Consider the following 6,183-nt stretch of genomic DNA (forward strand, 5'->3'; position numbering starts at 1 on the left):
CCGGCCAAATGGGATCGAGCGTGTTGGGTTATGTGGTGCACCCCTGCAGGGAAGTTAATCTATTCGAATAGCCGTGATCTTCGGTAACAGGACGACTTGGAGTTGTACCTTGACCTTATGACAACTAGAACCGGATACTTAATAAAACACACCCTTCCAAGTGCCAGATACAACCCGATGATCGCTTTTCTATAGGGCGACGAGGAGAGGATCGCCGGGTAGGATTATGCTATGCGATGCTACTGGAGATGCTACTTGGAGATGCTATTTGGAGGACTTCAGTCTACTCTCTTCTACATGCTGTAAGACGGAGGCTGCCAGAAGCGTAGTCTTCAACAGGATTAGCTATCCCCCTCTTATTCTGGCATTCTGCAGTTCAGTCCACTGATATGGCCTCCTTACACATATACCCATGCATATGTAGTGTAGTTCCTTGCTTGCGAGTACTTTGGATGAGTACTCACGGTTGCTTTCTCCCCCCTTTTTTCCCTTTTCCTTCCTTTCTGGTTGTCGCAACCAGATGCTGGAGTCCAGGAGCCAGACGCCACCGTCGATGACGACCCCTACTACACTGGAGGTGCCTACTACTACGTGCTGCCCGCTGATGACGACCTGGAGTAGTTTAGGAGGATCCCAGGCAGGAGGCCTGCGCCTCTTTCGATCTGTATCCCAGTTTGTGCTAGCCTTCTTAAGGCAAACTTGTTTAACTTATGTCTGTACTCAGATATTGTTGCTTCCACTGACTCGTCTATGATCGAGCACTTGTATTCGAGCCCTCGAGGCCCCTGGCTTGTATTATGATGCTTGTATGACTTATTTATGTTTTAAAGTTGTGTTGTGATATCTTCCCGTGAGTCCCTGATCTTGATCGTACACATTTGCGTGCATGATTAGTGTACGATTGAATCGGGGGCGTCACAAGTTGGTATCAGAGCCGACTGCCTGTAGGAATCCCCCTTCCACACTCCTTGACCGAAGTCGAGTCTAGTCACTACAAAACTTTTACTAACATGGCTGTGAGCCTTACGGGCCCACGTCACCATTGGGTGGTACTAGGATCTTTTACTCCTCGACCTTTACTCTGGGACTCTGAACTCTTTTCTACTCGGGTTAAACGAATTTACTAACTCTGACATTAGGATCCCGTTACCACGTTCACCCCAAAGTTGGATAAGCCATAGTTATTCTGTAGGATAGCATTTTGAATAGTGCCCATGTTGTCATTTGACTCCATTGAAACATCTTTGTTTTCAGATGGAACCCGCGAGGCAGGTCGTGCGCCACACTGCGGCCATTGGTGCCTCAGGATCACCTGCTGTGCTAGCTGATATGATGACCTATCTGGGTTATCGCTGGCACCCTGAGTACACCGTCTACGAGGAGTACCAGGACTTTAACCAGGAGCAGTACCGTGCCATCGTCCACCTCTACTCTCGGGAGTATGAGTCCACTACCGTGCTGCACACCGCTCATGGTGTTGGAGTGACCATCGAGATGGCAGTCCACGATGCTGCTCATGCTGCTCTAACACGTCTTCGTGGCGAGTATCAGGCATTGGACACTTCCCCTTTCAGGCACATTCCTATCGCATCTGACGTTGGTGCGGAGGGATACTACACTGCCGCCTACTCCACCGTCACCCGAGAGCCTTTCCACCATCAGCGCCTGGTTCTGCATGCTGATGGGCTGGACCGAGCTAACAGAGCTCTTCGCCACGAGTTGTACACCACTCGTCAGCACCTTTACAGGGCTCTGACGCGGTTGCACCCCTTTGTCCGGTCTGGACAGCTGCCGCGTTCTGCGATCTACCCAGCCAGGACCGTGATGCCCCACGGTGTCGGATGGCCAGAGGTGGGAGGCTACTCTCCCGCACTTGGTCCTCTTCTGCCACCTGAGCGTCGGGTTCTACACCAAAGTATCCGCGGCCCCCAGGCCACTGACGTGGAGGACTATCCGTTGCCTCACTACCAGCTGTCAGGTTACAGCTACCTTCACAGTACCTCCTGGGACTGATGTAGTCTTGCTCATTAGTCTTAGATGCACTCGCGAGCCTGCGTGCCGCCTATGATGACTTAATCTATGTACTGAACTCTGTGTACTGAACTTTATGTCCGACCCCTTTTGTAAGTTATGCCGACTATCTATGTGGTATCTGTCGTGCTCCTTTCATTATGCATGTTTCATCATGAATGACTCGTGTCTATGCAAATTTCTCAATACTGAACTACCCCTGTTATATATTAGCAGGATGGTTAGACCAGCTGGTCGTGGTCGTGGTGGCAACTTCCCACCACCGCCTGAGTACATGGCTGGTATGATCCAACAGCTTGAGATGAATCGCCAGTTCATGGAAAACATGATGGCTCAGTTTCCTCGCCCCAATATGAACCAGCATCCAAACACAACAACTCTGCAGGATTTCATACGCCTCAACCCAAGTGTGTACCGTAGCTCAACCCAGCCGCTTGATGCTGATGACTGGCTCCGTGACATCACCTATGAGATGGAGTCTGCTGATGTAGCCCCTGCCAGCTATGTCACTTTTGCTTCATTCTTTCTAAAGGGACCCGCAGCGCAATGGTGGGACAGCCACAGGCGTACTCTGCCAGTTGGGACAATCATCTCCTGGCCAGACTTTCAGGCTGCCTTCCGTGCCCGCTTCATTCCTCAGGGAATCATGGACAGGAAGAAGCGTGAGTTCCGCAACCTCACACAGGGCAACAAAACTCTGGAAGCTTATCAGCGGGAGTTTCTGGACTTGTCTCGCTATGCTGAAGAGGACATTGCAACTGATGCACGCAGACAGGAGAAGTTCCGTGAAGGCCTTCAAGCTGACATCAAGCTCGCACTTCTAGTGCATGACTTTGCCGATTTCGCCACCTTGGTGAACAAGGCCATCAATGTCGAGACTGGTCTGCAGGAGCACCAGAGCTCTCAAAGGCGCAACCATGACACGGGCTCATCTTCGGGCCCGCCCTCGCAGAAGCGTAAGATATGGATCCCGAACAGCATGTACCGTCCAAATGCACCTGCCCCAAGGCAGTCTTATGCTGCACCTCGTCTGCCGGCTGCTCCAACTAGGCAGCCAAGGCTTCCAGCTCCACCACCCCGAGCTCTTGCTCCCACTCCCAATAATGGTCTGTGCTTCAGGTGTGTTCAGCCAGGACACCGTGCTTGGGAATGCAACCAGAACTAGAATCAACTGGCCCTTCCAGCAGCTGGTCGTGGTAACAACCAGCCCCGCAACAACAATGCCAAGTCCTATGGTCGTGTTCATGCCAACCACGTTGATCTGAACGAAGCTCAAGACCAGCCTGCTACTGTGATGGGTACACTCCTCGTAAATTCAGTACCTGCATCTGTTTTATTCGATACAGGTGCATCGCATTCATTCATGTCAGAAGATTTTGCATGCTTGCACGACATTAAATGTGAGGACATGAATGCTTCACTATTAGTACACACTCCTGCGGGCCAATGTCGAACCTCCATGATTTGCAACGACGTCCCTGTAGAAATCGAAGGACTGGAATTCCTTGTCTCTCCCATTGTACTGAAGTCCTGTAGTATTGATCTCATTCTGGGAATGAATTGGTTAAAAGTGCATACTGCTTCTATCGTTTGCGCCACCAAGACCGTCCATCTGCTACACCCTTCTGATGAAATAATAAGCTACAATGCCCATCTGGTTAAGAATGCCGAGGTAAGGCTCTATGCATTGAATGCATTGAACGCCGCACCACTCGAGGGCATTGAAAACATTCCCGTCGTGCGTGACTTCCTCGACGTCTTTCCTGAAGAACTCCCAGGGATTCCCCCTGCTAGAGCTGTCAAATTCGTCATCGACTTGAAACCAGGCACCACTCCTATAGCCAAGCGACCCTACAAGATGCCGCCGCATGAACTCCTTGAGCTTAAGGAGGAAATCGATAAATCTCTTCGAAGTGGGTTCATTCGCCCAAGTTGCTCTCCTTGGGGAGCACCTTCTCTCTTTGTCAAGAAGAAAGATGGGACAAACCGATTGGTCCAAGACTACCGTCCTATAAATCAAGCTACCATTCAGAATAAGTATCCTCTTCCTCGGATCAATGATCTGTATGATCAACTGGCTGGTTCATCAGTGTTCTCTAAACTCGACTTGAGGTTGGGATACCACCAGATCCGTGTTCGTGAGGAGGATATCCCCAAGACCGCCTTTGTGACTCGTTATGGTTCATACGAGTACACCGTCATGTCTTTCGGCTTAACCAATGCTCCAGCCACCTTCTCTCGCCTGATGAACTATATATTCATGGATTACCTCGACAAGTTCGTCGTGGTTTATCTGGATGATATCCTGGTATTTTCCAAGAGTGAAGAAGAACATGCTGAACATCTTCGTCTTGTGCTGGAAAAGCTACGAGAGCATCAGCTATATGCCAAGTTCTCCAAGTGTGAATTCTGGCTTCCCGAAGTAACCTATCTCGGGCATGTCATCTCTAAGGATGGTATTGCCGTCAACCCTGAACGAGTTCAGGCTATTCTCGATTGGACTCCTCCGAAGAATGTCAAGCAAGTCAGAAGTTTTCTCGGTCTCGCCAGCTATTGCCGTCGATTCGTCGAGAACTTCTCCAAGATTGCCAGGCCTCTGACTAACCTGTTGCATAAGGGCGTCAAGTTCCAATGGATAGGTAAATGTCAGGAAAGTTTCCAGGCACTCAAAGACAAGTTGACTTCTGCCCCAGTACTAGCTCCTCCTGATACTAAGAAGGACTTCATCATTTACTGCGACGCTTCCCGTCAAGGGTTAGGCTGTGTCCTAATGCAAGAGCGCAAAGTAGTTGCTTATGCCTCTCGGCAATTGCGCCCTCACGAAGAGAACTACCCAGTTCACGACCTCGAACTTGCTGCTGTCATTCATGCGCTAAAACAGTGGCGACATTACCTACTCGGTAATCGTTGCGAGATCTTCACTGACCACCAAAGTCTGAAGTATCTGTTTACTCAGCCAGACCTGAACCTCCGTCAGCAGAGATGGATGGAGACTGTTGCAGACTTTGATTTGGGTATTTCCTATACACCAGGCAAGGCTAATGTAATGGCTGATGCCTTGAGCCGCAAGTCTTACTGCAACCATCTCCAGGTTCACAAAGTTCAGCCCTCACTTGTTGAAGAATTCAGAAAGCTAAACCTCCATATTGTTCCTTCGGGTGCACTCGCTCCCCCTCCTCCGGAGTTCCACAAGATGAATCTCCGTGTTGTTTCCCAGGGTTCCCTCTATACCCTGGCTGTTGAACCCGATCTCGTGGGCACCATAAAGACAATGCAGGGATTTGACTCTGAAGTCTACAAGATTAAGCAAGACCTCAAAGAAGGAAGTCCCTCATCCTTCACTATTGCTGATGATGGCGCCTTGTACTTCAAAGGCCACCTAGTGGTGCCGTGTAAGAAGGAAAACCTGAATATGACTCAGGAGGTTATGAAAGAAGCTCATGATACGCCTCTATGTATCCATCCTGGTAGTACAAAGATGTACCAAGACATCCGCCAGAGATTCTGGTGGTCTAATATGAAGCAAGACATTGCTTGCTATGTTGCTGAGTGTGACGTTTGCCGTCGTATCAAAGCAGAATATCAAAGGCCTGCTGGAACTCTGCAACCTATCTCTATTCCTGAATGGAAATGGGACCATGTTGAAATGGACTTCGTCACTGGATTCCCCAAATCGCAGAAAGGCAATGATGCTATTCTTGTCGTCATTGACCGACTTTCTAAAGTTGCACATTTTCTGGCTGTCAAGGAAACGATCACTGCTAGTCAGCTTGCAACTCTCTACATGTCCAGAATTGTTTCGCTTCACGGTATTCCACTGGTTATCAGTTCAGACCGTGGCAGTTTATTCACTTCAAGATTCTGGGCCAGTTTCCAAGAAGCTATGGGCACTCATCTGTCCTTCAGCACTGCGTTTCATCCGCAGTCACAAGGGCAAGTTGAACGTGTCAACCAAGTTCTCGAAGACATGCTTCGGGCTTGTGTTATTTCCTTCGGCAAGAAATGGGAGGAATCTCTCCCGTATGCTGAGTTCTCCTATAATAATAGCTATCAAGCTAGTCTGAAGATGGCCCCCTTCGAAGTGTTATATGGACGAAAGTGCCGAACCCCTCTGAACTGGTCAGAAACTGGGGAACGTCCACTCTTCGGTCC

Source organism: Triticum dicoccoides, chromosome 2A (assembly GCF_002162155.2).
Source record: "Triticum dicoccoides isolate Atlit2015 ecotype Zavitan chromosome 2A, WEW_v2.0, whole genome shotgun sequence".
Classification (NCBI taxonomy): Eukaryota; Viridiplantae; Streptophyta; class Magnoliopsida; order Poales; family Poaceae; genus Triticum; species Triticum dicoccoides.